At 46.0% G+C, this 15,403-nt stretch overlaps 1 protein-coding gene across 1 annotated transcript in view; it reads right to left on the bottom strand.

Annotated features, from left to right (window-relative positions):
- Positions 1–15,403, bottom strand: part of TMEM14A (transmembrane protein 14A) — a 199,077-nt gene that overhangs the window by 24,893 nt on the left and 158,781 nt on the right. The window lies entirely within an intron of this gene.

The following is a 15,403-nucleotide window of genomic DNA, read 5'->3' as shown; positions in this document are numbered from 1 at the left end:
GTGCCTCTGCTGCTGTCTACTGTAGAGTCCTGTGCTGGATGAATGGCTACAGGCTGCACTTGCTCCATGGATCAAATTTCAACAGTGTGCCTGAGAAAGAAGGATAGCAGCTCTCTAAAGGGAGTTTTTAACCGTGTTTTTTGACATGACTAATACAGCAGTGCTCTATGTAACCTTCATTGAGGATTGGTTCGCACTGTATTTGGCTGTTCACTGAGGTACTAGGTCACTAGGGAGTTGGGCTTGTTCAGCCTGGAGAAGAGAAGGCTGCGGGGTGACCTCATTGCAGCCTATCAATACCTGAAGGGAACCTACACCCAGGAGGGGAGTAAACTCTTCAAAAGGGCTGACAACAGCAGGACTAGGGGAAATGGATCCAAGTTGAAGGAGGGAAGATTTAGGTTGGATGTTGGGGGAAGTTCTTTACAAGGAGAGTGGTTAGGCCCTGGAACAGGCTGCCCAGGGAGGTTGTGGATGCCCCGTCCTTGGACGTGTTCAAGGCCAGGTTGGACAACCTGATCTGAATGTGTAAGTTTGGTGGCCCTGCTAGGCAGGGGGGTTGGAACTACATGATCCTTGAGGTCCCTTCCAACCCGGGTGGTGATTCTGTGTACAAGTGGCAAAATCATAACTGCAACCCAGAACTATCTTTAAAATGTCTCAATATGCTGGAGAATTCCTAAACAAGTCTGCTACATGATTCAGTGGCCACCCAATGTTCAAAGAAAAGTGCAGTGTTTATACAAATGTATTTCCCCTTCAGTGAGCTGGGTACACATCTACTTTCATTATCTCTGTATTGCCACCAACATCCGTATTTTGAGCTTTGTCTTTGATGCACTTTGATGCATTTACTGGGGTTGATGCCCTTTGCTGAGTTCACAAACACAGCTGTAACCAGACAACATAGGAATTTTACCCCAGGGAGAAAACAGGAGTATTTGGCATGTAGGTGACAGGTCTCTAACTGTGGACTCCTCGGTTTACACCTGTCCCTGTCTGCTTCTGTGTGCTTATGCAGAGCAGGTGTGCCCTACAAACACCTTGACTAGTAATTGCAGTGGTACCATTGCACCAAGCAGTGAGTGCAGTGTTGCTGTTACATGTTTCTTATTACATGAGCTTTGCAACATTAGGACACAGCACTTCTATTACTTCTAAAACTGATGTTTACATGCATATTTTGACACGATATTGCAGTCTATAAGGCAGATATCCCCAAGAGTGCATACAGCATGATGTTAGTGCTGGCCAGGGCAGGCTGTGCATTAACAGTACTGAGACTACTTTACAGTAGGAAGAGTGCAATGCAATGGTTGCTGTTCCTTGTTCAAAATAAGTAGGGAGGAAGACAAAAGATATTTATTTATTGGTAGCCACTAGCAATGGGATGAATACCTGAAACTTTGCAATTTTCCATTGTTGTTTGACCTTTTCATGTTATTATTCTCTAAATAAAAAATGTCAGGGAGATGAGAGATTTGTCTACATCAGGCTTTATGCCAAAGCAGTTTTACCACATATAATAAGTACCTTGGACACTGAGACACTGAAATTTAGGCCCAGACAAAAAGAGGACATAGATAAGATTTAGATGTGTCAATAAGAGGGTTCCTTTTTGAAAATTACTCTTTCTTTGTCTCTAACTTTAGAAGATTCAACAGGATCATAGCTTTATTAATATTAAAGCATTCCCATAATGCATGTGTATACGTGTGTACCTACAAGCACAAACACATATGTATAGATATTCATACAGGGGTTCTTATGTAAAGCCTTGGCAAAGCTGAGCAGGGGCTCCAGTGTGGAACTGACCTTCTCACAGCAAAAAGCCATAGATTCTCTTTCCTTGAGAAACTCAAACATGGAGGAGATGATACTGTGAAAAAAATAAGAATTTTATAGGAGGGCAATTCAATTTTAAAGCAGAGGTCCAGGGAGAGGAAGGTCTATACTCATTTGCTTTCTCCAGCCACTCATTGTGAGAGGAAGACAACATCCCCACTGAAGTTGTGCCACAGGGGAGGCCATCATTGACAGGATTACAGAAAAGAAAAAGCAAGATAAAAAGGCACGCAGATGTGAAGTGCAGTGATAGTAACCCTGACTTGTTTGGGGAAGAACCTCAGTCAAGGTCTTAAACAAACACATTAGCGTTGGTTGGAATCAACATGCTGTATATGAAACAATATCTGCCTTGTTTAAAAGAAAGGTTTTATCTCTCTTCCATTTTCAATTTTTAAGATTTAAATGTATCAAACCGATGTGGGACAACAAGATCATAACAAGCTGTCTAACAAGACAAATGTATAGAAAGAGGGAAGAGGAGAGTTAAAGATGAAATGCTGCTTTTCTATGTGTTTGACACCATGCTGAGCTGTAACTTTTTGTTTCTTGCTTTAATCTTTTCTTGGTATCTCATTTGTTATTGTAACTTTGCCTAATTTTTCTCAATCTTTTTTTTCCCCCTTTTTGCTATTTCTTCATATAAATACAAAAAGCACAGCAGTGAGCATTAAAAAAACAAGATCAAGATGACTTCAGTTGGACTACAGCAGGGATGAACTTTCTCCCTTGCCATAGGCTGAGCAAAGAAGAGATGAGAGGAGAGGAATGGATTTCTTTAAAGTAATGAAATGCAGACATCTCACTTCCATGCAGCTTTTACATCACTGAGACCACTGTGTTTATCTGCTCAATTTCTCTCACTGCTCTCATGGTCAATTCTTTGGTTTTCTTGAGACGTCCTTTGAGTTGTGTTGAAGTCATTGAGCGATGGTTCTCTCGATACAAGTTATTGATTAGGAAATTAATTCCAGAGGCCTCATTCTCCGTGCTTTTACATGTTGCTTTGGAAAGCAGAAATGAAACCTTACCCAAAATGGCACTGTGGCATTATAAACCTGACAGCAGTGAAGTTTCTCAACTTGAAATGAACAGCAGCAGTGAATTAGGCCTTGAAGTTTAATGAACTGAGCAGGAGAGGGAGAGCAAGCACCCTTTGTATGCAGGCCAGGAGCCCGTTGCCTTGGCAGTCAGTGGAAGGCAGATCAAAAGGCTGTTTGAAAAGTCGGGCTTTCAGAAGAGAAGATGGGAAACAACATCTTTTTCTTCTAGTTCTGGAGTTGGGAGATAGAGGAAACAATAGCTATTGTATGGATAGAGCATTATTTGAATTCTCCCTGCCTACCTCTGTGCACCTGATTAAACAGTGTGCAGTTGAAAGGCTGATGGGGCATCAGGCTTCCTGCATGACAGAAGCCTGATAAAAATCATTGCAGCTGGAACATCTAAGAGCACAAAGCTTAGAACAAAACAGATCCCAGGGAGGAAAAGTGAGACAACACGAAAAGAGTCCTGTGGTGGGGATCTACCTTTCTGGCCTGCTCAGGCTTCAGAGAAAGACCAAGGCAAAGAGCAGAAAAAGCTTTTCAGCAGGGACTCCAAATACGCCTGGGATGAGCAGTACACAAGCACTAAAGAAGACAGTTCCAACTTTATCTTTCGTTTAACATTTCATCCCACTACACCAGGATGTCAACCTCACGTGTCCCTCCCCTGTTAACAGCCTGCTCTCAGATCAGGATCTTACTCTGCCTACCTGCATCTCTGGTCTCTGTAACTCACATCCCAACCTCCCTCTTTTTTTCTTTAGGTGGGAACCCTTATCTTACCTCTCCCCCCTCTATTTCTCCCACATCAGCTGGTACTTCCCCTGCCCCACACTTTCTCCTGCAGATAGGCCCATGCTATAGCCTAGACATGATGGTCTCCTGCCACAGGAGCTGCCATAGGGCAGGGTCAGTCAGTCAGTCTTGTCAGTTGTCACCTATTGGTCTGCACAGAAGGACTCACAGAACAGCTCGGGGAAGCACCTCAAGACAGCTGCCACCAAAATGGTACATTAAAACCCAGCAGCCTATGGACCAGCCTTACAGATACTCACATCCCAACTGACCACCCTGCTCTTGGTCACCATGCTCGAGAAGAGCATTCCACTAAGCGATCCCCAGATGTCCCTTCCCACCTCAGCCTTTCTTTGGGGCTGGAACTGCTGAGCTCCATGACAGTAGAGGTGAGGGAAGGGACGTGAAAGTACCTGACCTGCTCGGAGTCATGGAGGTATGCTTTGAACTCTGCCACTGAGCATCAGGCCTGTTTGTTTGTTTGTTTTAAACCAATGAGTGCATTTGCTGCCTAAATGAAGAGTCTTGGCAAATCTCATAGGAGACCTTTCCCGAGGCACTTGGCCATGGGCTGCTGGGCTGCAGCAGAGTGGTGCTGGAGGATTGCCAGATGGGACCTGGGGTGCAGCCTGAACTGGTGGAGGGTTGGGAAAATGGTATGGGCATACACAGGGACAGCTGAAAAGTTTGAAGCAAATCTGCAAGGTGTGGTTCCACCAACACTTATGGACTCTATAGCTCTGGATAATGAAATAAAAGTAAATGTCGAGTCTCCAGGGCAGCATAGGAAAGCCAAGCCACTGCCCATTAGAAAAACGAAAGATGTATAAATTCCTGAACATTCCTGCTATGAAAAATATACCCATTGTAAAGTCCTAAGGAGTAATTTATTTCTGTAAAAGGGATGGCAATTCAATGTAATGGGTAGTATATTCATATCTGCATTATAATCTGCTCTATGTAAAACACACACAATTACTGTATTACTGGGAATGTTGTCAAGACAACTTCTGGTGCAGCTATTCTGAGAAATTTGCAATATCATGCAACTTCTAAGGACGTGACTTAATACACTTCCACATTTTAACCACTTCCTCCAAACCGTTTTTTCATTTCTGGAGCATTTTGATTTTTTTTTCAAAGCAATTTAAATGTTTACAGTAATTAAAAGCAAAGTGAAGTGCACAGTGAGGTCCTCTTAGCTCGCATACCACTGCAGACAGCTGTGCTCTGCACTTCTCCAGCATCCAGAGGCTGTCTGGATGCAGTGCATAGCCATGCTGCCTTCCCCAGGGTCTGCATCCCTGCTGCTGAGATGGGACACCCCAGGTGGTTCAGCAGGTCCTTCCTTCTTGTTGTTACGCTGTTCATTTGCTTTTTGATTTGTGTTGATTTTTAAATTAGTATCTGTGAAAGAGCATTTGATCACTTGAATACTGCCCTTCAACCAGAAGTGAGAAAGAATGAACTTCTGTAAACACAAACTGAAGAAGCAGTGTGGGGATGCATTTGTTGTGGCAACTGGAGACTTTGAAAGGGTTTGGAATGACATAATGAGTTCTGAACACAGCTAATGGGAATTACACAGAATGAACTTGTTGCAGGTGTCAAATCAATGTGACTAAACAACCATGGATTAAATGCAACTTTTTATGATTGCATGATAATGAACTGCTGTTTGGAAATCTTCCCTCTTTGCTGTTGTGCTGCTTGCAGCACTACAGCCCTGTGAGTTCAGCCATCGGGAAGGTGGCCGAAGTAGCCTGACTCAGAAACTCATTTCTGTCAGGTGTGGTCCTTTAATTTTGCTCTCACATTTTCTTTTTCATGATATAGCAATTAAGATATTATCTTGCTGACCCAAGTACAAACTGGGGAACAAACAAAGCCAATACAAGGTGCTGCTGAGTTGCACTAGCACTAGGGCCTAGCATTAGGGGTCAGACTGATTGTATTGCTTTCATCAATAGAAATTGTGTCCCTAGTTCAAAAACATCTCTGTTGTAAACAAACAAACAAACAACAAACAAAAAAACCCGTCAGCAGATTGGCTGAACGAAGGGACAGATGTTCAGTAGGTTTCATAGCCTAGAGATCAATAATGTGGGAAAAAGAAGCACTGTTTGTCATTGGCCATTGGGGAAAAAGGAAAGAGAATGCAGGTTGTACAGCAGGAGCTTCCCTCAACATCTGCAGCCCTAAATTCACTCGTGGTACCAATGTGGGATGGTGGCTAGTGAAGGAGAATGTGGTCCTGCAGCAAGGATGCTGGGAAGTTGTGCATGTGAGCAAATACCTGGTTTGCTTGGCTCTGGAAAGCTGAGGTGCATCTTTCAGGTGCCTGCACATCCCCTGCTGCTCCTGGCTCCTGCAGATCCACACTGCTGGCAGAGCTTGCCCTGTGCAGCACAGGAACATGATTACCTTACGTTTTCCCTTCCTTGTTTTGCCACTTTGCATCATGTGGGTCCTGATCTATTTCCAGGAGCACAACATCTTAGTCTTTCTGGTGCTGCTGAAATCAATGAAATCGATGGGGTGTAAGTGATGATGAGAGAAGGTCAAAGAAATGCAGTTGTTCTTAAATGCAAGAACAAAGAACCAGGTATCTAATGGTATCTAAGCCAGAATACAAAAGTATAGGGCAAAAACAGGTGGGGAGAAGAGCAGCCCAGAACGGAGGGAAATAAAACAGTACAGAGGGCAGGGTCAGGGTAAAAGCAAGACGTGTAGTGAGGAAGATCAGGGTACCAGGAAATAGCATATGGAGATACATCAGGTGTCTGGCCCAGAGAACAGCAATCCAGAGACCTTGAAGAGGGAAAGGAGCAGAAAGAGGGGAGGCAGCATGGAGTGGGGAGACTGGAAACCTCTAGGACAACTGAATGGCAGAGAAACAAAGTTGAAAGCTGAGAGCGTGGGAGGCTGTCAGCTAAAAACAAGTACAGAAAAATGCAACAGAACTGTGTGCTGATTTCATTTTGTTCAGGCTCATTTTCTCCGCAGCGGTGATTACTGCAGCAACCAGTAATGGAGAAGCTCTCAAGGTCATCCCATCCGACTGCCTGCAGAGCAGAGAGCTTCTCAGAGCCACTGGTGTCTTTTATTGGCTTCCCCCAGCTTTTAATAGCAACCAGCTATTGGTTGCTGTTGGCAATGTGAGTTACGTTCTCTACACACAATAATGCATGTGGAAGATCCTGAAGATGAGGATACTGTGTGGAGGCAAAGCAGGTTATAGGGTGCAGTAGGCGTGCCAGCCAACACAAAAGTTATAAATAATGTCTGGTTTTTGGGAGGCGATTACATTTTCCCCATTTGTTTGTCCCTCACTGCGAACTCAGGACCCTCACTGCAACATCAAACCTGCCTCTGCTGTAACACATGGTCCTCCACCGTGAGAAGAAACACATCTTCCCTTTGTTGCTCTTCCTTTGAGCATGGCCACACAGACAGAAATGTGGAAAGCTGTGTGCTGCTGTGTGCTGAACACACCCCAGGATGCCTTGGATGTTCTGGCCCTGCTGTAGGTATTTCCTTTTATCAGTTTGAGAAATGCTGTTACATCATAACATAATCCAGCCCTGGTCTCATCACGCATCGCTCTACGCGGGAACTTAAGCACTAGGAATGCTGAGGAGGTCATTAACACCACAGAGAATGAGCTGAGAGGAGAAACAAAGCTTGCAGCAGTGCAGTGACTCCAAGATTTAGTGCAAGTTTGTTGAAAACTGGAGAAGAGCAGTTGTCTCTGAACACAAAGGGAGTAATGCGCCACATCTCAGCCCGGGGAGAACCTCAGGCCATTGCCATGTCCTGTGCAGAACCTGCAGTTTTGGCAGTGGCAGGGAATTTTGAGGTGTATGCACATGATGCATTTTAGGACTTTCCGAAGTAAGATAGGAACAGAGCTTCCAGCGTGCTTAGCCTAACCACGGTGTAGGTTTTTCCTTCTAAAAGGAGGCTCATAATTACTCTTCCTGGCTTCTTGTTCGCTTGGGCAATGGAAATTCCTGGATCACAGCATAACATTTAGACAAAGTGCATCAGATGTTGCCTAGCATGACCAATCTTTTCTGTGGGAACATTGCTAAATATAACAGCTTCCGCTGCTCTCCTCAGCTCCCTATCTACTGTATATCAAGAGAACAGAGGTGGAGAAAGTCGACCTTACAGAAGGGCAGATCTCTCTCCAAACCTGTGGCCCAAAGGGAGGAGGGCAGAATACTCTGTGTGAGGATGCTGAAACACCAAATACAAACCACGCACATGCCGCAGTTGCTTGGGTGAAGTGCTTTGGCAGCTCTGCTATTGCTTTTAGCAGCCCCCAGAGGGAGGAGCAGAGGCTGCTTAGGAGGAGATGAAGGAGCCCAGGCCAGCTGCAGCTGTGAGTATTGGGGCTGTCTCGAGTTATCTGAGACCTGTGTGATGCCAAGTGCTTTGTCTGCTGGGCTGTAGCTCGAGGCCTGCTAATAGCTGCCCACAGATTTCAAACACCCTCTCCCTCGGCTGGACAGCCAAGAAGGGAGAGGAAGAATGCAGGAAGCTTGGCACAGCCTCCAGAGGCAGAACAGCCCACGCTGGTGAGCGCTCAAAGTAACAGGGGAGATGAAGGGCAAAGTACGGGGACCTCTGCTCCTCTTCTCCTCTCCTTGGCATTGCTGAAAGGCAGGAAACCTAGGGAAAGCGGAGTTTACTCCCACAGACCCTAGGTGGGTCTGTACATTGAACCCAATCATAGAATCTTAGAATGGCCTGGGTTGAAAAGGATCACGATCATGTAGTTTCAACCCCTCTGCTATGTGCAGGGTCGCCAACCTTCAGACCAGGGGCTGCCCAGAGCCACATCCAGCCTGGCCTCGAATGCCTCCAGGGATGGGGCATCCGCAGCCTCCTTGGGCAACCTGTTCCAGTGCGTCACCACCCTCCATGTGGGTGAAGGAGGCACAAACCGCCTTGCTCACACAGTGAGCGCTGAGTCGGACATTCGGGGAGCACCCCTGGGCTCACATTGCCTCTGCTATCGGGGCGGCCAGGCCAGGAGCGCCAGGTGCTGCCCACCGCCGCCGGTTAGCGGTGCTCGGTGGTGCCCAGCAGTCCCCCGGTGCCTGCAGTATCTCTCGCTGCCCCTTCCCCGGCCCGGCAGCATCAGCACGGAAGCCGATGTCCGGCCGCTCACCACGAGGTGGTGGTAGATGCTAGCGTGTGCCGCGCTCGCAGAATCACACCGCAGCGCCGGGCATCAAAGCTTCTCGAGTGCACACGATGTTCATCGCAGTCCTCTTTTCTGTCTCCTTTCCCGTTCCTACCTTGCGGTTCCTGGGCTCTCACGGCCGTTCCCTGCCAGCCCTCCCACTCTCCGTGTGGTGCTGCCGGTTCAGGCCTCTGCAAACTCTCAGCTCTGTCCAGCAACAAAATGGACATGCTGCAGAGACTCGGTTAAAACACAACCCTGGCTCAAACCACTGCTGATGCCACAGAAATCCTTGTGTCCGCGTCTTCCATACGTGCCATCTGACGCAGCAGCAGGAGCACAGGGGCCACTGCTCACGGCAGTGCCTTGTGGTGGGAAGCAGCACAGCGTGAAGCCTCGATGGGAACCTCACAGGCAGAGCTCGAGCTGGCCTTTCACCACAGGGAAAACCTGTGCGTTCCACCCACATGCAGAAAAGTGCGGGAAGCCACAAGTCTTCATGTGCTTGGAAATGTGTGCATTCCCCACGCATACATGCAGATCCCATACGAGGTGAGGTGCTGTGGCTGTGAGCACGCTCAGTCCCCTGATGTGGGTTCTGCAGGGTAACAGCGGCCTCCTCACAGCCCTGCACCCGGCTGGTAAGTGGGAATAGTGCTGCCAGTCCTTCTGCACAGCAGCTTTACCCATGGAAGAACTGCGGGGGTCAACTGGGCCCAAACCCTGGGGTTGGCTGAGCTGCTGCTGTTGCGAATGAATTCAGCCCTAAAAACACCAGACAAGCCTCTCAGCCTGTACAGACTGCTCCTTTCTGACTGCAGGGAGCTACTTGGCTCCTCTCTGAACTCAGGTGGTGCCAGGGACCCTCTGAGCCAGGGCAGAGGGACGTGAGATGTGGTGGAACGGTGGGGCTTCGCAGCTCTGCCTCTCATCACCAGCTTGCACAGCGTGCAGATGCAGACTCCAGCTGTGGCTGCCTGCCTGAGGAGCTGGGGAAGGTATGGAGACCCCCCAAAAGAGCCCCATGAGCCTGGTGGTACCACTGTGTGCCCACTGCATAGCTGAGAACCTGCATGCTGCAGAGACAGCTGAATCATTTTAGTTAAAGGATGCATTCTTCTCCTCTTCATCATGCCTCATGTTTCTGAGGCATTTTATAACCACACTATCACATTTTCCAGGCATACGTCAGTAACAGAACTCAGTTCTAGCAGCGCTGACCTCACCTGGATGGCAGGAGGACATGAGCATCACTTTAGAAACACACTGGTGCTTCTGGTGATGTAGGTGTGCTCAGAAAGAGCTGCTAGAAATTAATGCCCAGTGGAGAAAATGCAGTATTTACTTTACACAAAGGGGAGAAACACACACTGAAGTGCTCTGTACATGGCTTAGCTGCTCTCTGCTTCAATCCTTTGGTCTACATAAATCTTTATAACCTGATTTAAGTAACCAGCATATGTTGGTGTTACCAAGTCTGTCTCCCATGACCAAACTTCCCAACGCAGATGGGAGATCTCAGCTCTGTCCAGCAACAAAAGGGACTCACTGGAGAGACTTGGTTAAAACCAAGCCTGAACCCAAACCTGGCCCAACCACAGCTGACTCCATGTGAGTCCTTCTGTCCAAATTATCCAGAAGCTCAAAGCAAGGAGCAATCCAGGTTACATTTGCAGCCTACAGTAAAGACAGCCCAGAAGTATATAGGATGTAGAAGTGCCTTGCACATTCGTTTGCCCAATAGGAAAGTATTTATGCCCAAACTTTCCTTATCTTAGGTATATGTTTGCTGACTTTTCTTCAGAGCTCTCATCCAAACAAATTCAATGTGTCTGAGAGCATCCTTTTTCCTTTGCCTAATCATAGGCAGGTTTAACACAAAGGAGAGCCCATGTCCCCCTCCCAGTATTCTGGCAATCTGTCCTGAAAAGCTGTAGTACTTTCTTGGAAGTCCTTCCATTGGAAGGGAGACTTGGAATGGGACAGAGTAGCAATGTTACAGCTGGGATGGACTTTCTGCAATTTCAGTGGAAAGTCTGTCCCACTTTGGCCAATTCTGTAAAGCTTTGGAAGAAAACCAGAGCAGCTGTCACTTAGACATGCTCAGCAGAGCCTGCAAGAGCTTGCTGAGTTCATTCTCCGGTGAGATCCTTGCTGTGGGACACACTCCAGGGTTGGGGGCTGAAGGAAAAGGGCTGCTGTTACAAAATCCCAACATTCAGAGTCTTTTCTGACTTTTAACCTGCTTGTATTTGGGCTACGGGAAGACATCAGCTGAACTGAACTTGGAGGAGTGGACAATGTGAGCCCTGGCAGAGTGCTGGGAAAGGCAGGAATGTGAGGAGGCTGGGGGAAATCAGAGTGAGAAGGGAAGGCGAAGGCTGCAAGGCAGCTGTGAGACCACGTGCAGGGAAGGATGCAAGAGGCCTCATTTCTTCTTCCCTATTCTCACTTAGATGGCCTTCCCACACCTTACTGAACGTGCATTAAATATGCCTGGTTATGAAGGCAGAATTACACATCTCCTGATGCTATCACAGTGAATGTATTAAAAAGCTCCAAAACTTTGCAAAACAAAGCACAACAGAAGTGCTCACTGGACAACCATGCAATGCAATGAAGATGTTTGATTCATGAAGTACATTTGCTCTACCAGAACTACCTCTATCCAGGCTGTAGATGTGCTGTACGTGTTCCTATTGCCTTCTACAGAAGATGCTGCCAAGTGAGCGACAGCAGCCACTTGGAATCCCCCAACACGGTGATGCAGAAAGGGATGTTTTTTAGATATTGCAACTCCTTGCATCAGTTGTTATCTTGTCACAGGACAGGAATACAATCGACAGTACCAGGATACATAGACACAATCTCTTATTACTGTTTAAACAGAGAGGACAATACCATATCCTGTACTGGCACTAGGACTATTTGCTATGCAAAATTACTTGTCAGGTGTTTGGAATATTTTCTGGTCATTTTTTGGACAACAAAAGCACCATTTCTTCAGCTTTTTTTTTTATTTTTTATTTTTTTTTTACTTTTTTGTCTTTTTAAAAAGCAACGTAGATCATGTTTTTCACCTGTATTTATTTCTCTGCTATTAGAAGAGCAGACGAGCCTACAACAGCAACTTCGTCCTATGTACAATTGTGTGGTTTCAGGAGGAAGTAATTCTTCATTTTAATTTATCCTTCCTCCCTATTAACAAAGTGTTTTTTAAATATCTTTCCACCTTTTATCAGTACCTGACCATAACAACCAAACGCTTTGTGATCAAGTGGAATTTATTAAAGCACCCTGACATAGAACCAACTTTTTATATTCTTCATGTGACAAGAAGTGAAGATGCCTTAGTCTATGGAAACAAAAAATGATTATACATTATACAGACTAGAAGTACATTTTAATACTCTTTTTATCAAATTGGATTTAGAAAGACAAGAGAGCAAACTAATATAAGGGCAATGCCAATAATGTGTCTCCTAGAATATGGATGTCAATGCTTGTTAAAACATAAGTGAAAAATCTTAACCAGGGAGTATTATGCATACAGAATGAAAAGTAATTTAACTTAATACCTTAAGTTCAAGTTTCAGGAATGAGAACTCTGCATATTCTCTTATTTATGCCTAATGATGTTGAACAGCATTCGATACTTTCTGAGATCACTGAAGTGTTAACTCTCACATCTTGCCAAATGCAAATGAACTTTTGCCTCTCTATTTCCCCTGTGGTCCCAATTGGATGAAACAGCTGCACAGCAATGCACGGCCAGAGGCTTGCTGCATCCAGAGGTGCAAAATCACTTTGGCAATTTCAACTTTCATGGGAGGGTCTCACAAAGATGGGGGAAGGAGGGTCTTGATGCAGCAACTCTAGGACCAAAACTGGTGTAGCAGTGACAAGGCTCGCATCTGCTGGAGCCCTTGAGGTGCCAGGTTTGTTCTGAACAAACCCACTCTAAAAATCACGGAAACAGAGAATCACTTGGGTTGGAAAAGACCTTCAAAATCACCAGGTCCTACCATCAACCTGACCTGAGTCCTGTCACCGAGCCACGTCCACACTTTCCTTAAACACCTTCAGGGAGGGGGGCTCCACCACTGTCCTGGGCAGCCTGTTCCAAAGCTTGACCACTCTCTCCGTGAAGAAATTCTCCTCACTATCCTCACTGAACCTCCTCTAGGACAGCTTGAGGCCCTTCTCCAGGTCCTATCACTTGTCACCAGGGAAAAGAGATCAACATCCTCCTTGCCGCAAACTCCTTTCAGTAGCTGTAGAATATAATGTAGTCTCCCCCTCAGGCTCCTCTCCTCCAGACTAAACCATCCCAGTTCCCCAGCCTCTCCTCTTAACACTTGTTTTCTAGTCCCTTCACCAGCTTCATTGCTCTTCTCTGCACACGCTCAAGCAACTCAATAACCTTCTTGCAGTGGGGGACTCAAAACGGAACACAATATTCGAGCTGCAGCCCTATCAGTACTGCATATAACAGGACAATCCCCTCCCTGCTCCTGCTGGCTGCATCACTTCTCATACAAGCCAGGATGCCCTTGGCCTTCCTGGCCACCTGAGTGCATTGTTGGCTCAAGTTCAGATATGAACACCACTTCACAACATAATCCTTCTCCCTTTTCCTCATTTTGTAACCACAGCCTCTAGGCTACAACAGCCAGCACACACAGGGACAATCTCTGGCTCTACTTTGTCCTTAGGCTCTTCATTTTCAGGTGCAGAAACACCCTAGACCAGCGGCTGAGCAGAGGGCAGGGGATTTGGACATTCCTCTCTCCTCTACCCGGGGACAGGAGTTAGGGATGGCACCACACAGCCAGACTGCAACTTCTGCCTCTGGACATCTGTCTCCTCTGTGTTATCTTTGGGCTGGTCTCCTAAGGAGGCAAACAGGTTAAAGCAATTCTGGTTTGAATTAGTCACGCAGGGAAGACAAACACGAGGCATCAAAATGCCATTTGAAAGCTGAGTTCCCACACAAGATAAAAGGGAAGCAGAATGGCTGTGAAACACAGTTTGTACAAGCGTAACTAACAAAGTTTTCATATTACAAATATGTGCCAGGAACATCATTTTTAAGGGTAGCTTCTAGCCTGTGTATTTACTTACAGCTGTGCAAACTGCCTGTCAATGGAAGAGCACATTCCAATGGAAATGAAGGAGAAACCCATCCAACACATCCAGTACAGACCTACAAATAACCTCTCTAAACAGCAAAATCCGTGTCTCAGACACCAGCAACATGTCTCAGCCTCTTCACAAGGAGCCAGAGGCTTTCCTCACCCAGTACAGTCCTTAAGAGGAGAGTGCAGCTTGAAGGAGGTAAGCATCAATGACCCATTAGCAGTTTATCTAGCTGAATATAAGTATAAAAATACTTGGGGGTCAGAGAGGAGAATGGAGGAAACCTGAGATTCACAGCAGTGTCTGAAAAATCACACTCTGGTGATGAGGGACTCTTTGTTAGGAGAACACCAGACCCATCAAGCAAGTGTGGAGGTACAGATCTGGCTCTGAAAGAGGACTGGTAGGAGAAATATTCACCACGGTGACAAGGAAATTTGTCTCCACATGGAAAACAGATCTTCCCTGGAATCAATCACATGTGATTTATGCCTAATTGGAGCTGATGTTTCTAATCTTCCTGCACTAGGTTACTGCTGCTTTTCCTTCATTGGATTATTATGTATTTTGTTTCAGTTGTACGACTTCTACCATTATCCAAACTTAAAATAACTTCCTTTTTTTCTTTCTTTTTTGCTGTTGTTGCATGCTTAGCAAATTCTGTAAGATCTCCTTTGCTGAACCACAGAGCTCCAAGCTGATGAGACAGACAAGGATGTGAAAAGAATGAGCACAAGAGAAACCCCATCGTGTTCCAAGCCTTGTCATCAGAGCCAAGCTGACCTACAGCTAACCACTGCTATCCATATTTACAATGGAAAAGCCTTTATAAAGAAGGTGACAAGATCTCAAACCCATTAGCTGTTTTTTCCATTGCCTTCTCAGGCATGGCTGACCTGAAATTTGTGCCATTAGAAGGGTTTTTATTTGGAGGTCGGGGAGGGGAGAAGCCTTTCATCATTTTTAGCAATGCTAATCCCCAAACCTCCTCCTGGCTCCTTCATTATCCACTCCTAAAATAGTTACCTTTCCATCCCTCAAGGTGAGTATATAGTCTATGCACTCCCAAATGCCAAAATAGTCAGGTGCCAATTTTTAAGTACTAAAAATATGCTCCTGCCAACAGTTGTAGTGGTTTGCTGCAGGGGGAAGAGTGGTGTACTGAAGGGAGAAAAGTCAAAGAATAATGCTTTGGAGGAGACAGCAAAAGGCTGCAGTAGGTTGGAGCAGCCATAAAGCCAGTCTAAGCACAGAGCTTTGGAGAAATGTCTGATTTGGACTCGTCTTTCTCTTCTTTCCCAATCCATCTTCCCCTGCTGTCCTGCTCAGTCATTTCTTTATCACAGCATCACTTGCTGCTTTAGTTTTATATCTTTACTTTTTA

Source organism: Tympanuchus pallidicinctus, unplaced genomic scaffold (genome assembly GCF_026119805.1).
Source record: "Tympanuchus pallidicinctus isolate F22 unplaced genomic scaffold, pur_lepc_1.0 scaffold1, whole genome shotgun sequence".
Lineage (NCBI taxonomy): Eukaryota > Metazoa > Chordata > Aves > Galliformes > Phasianidae > Tympanuchus > Tympanuchus pallidicinctus.
Note: the sequence above shows the minus strand (reverse complement) of the source record. Positions and strands in the feature narration are given on the sequence as shown.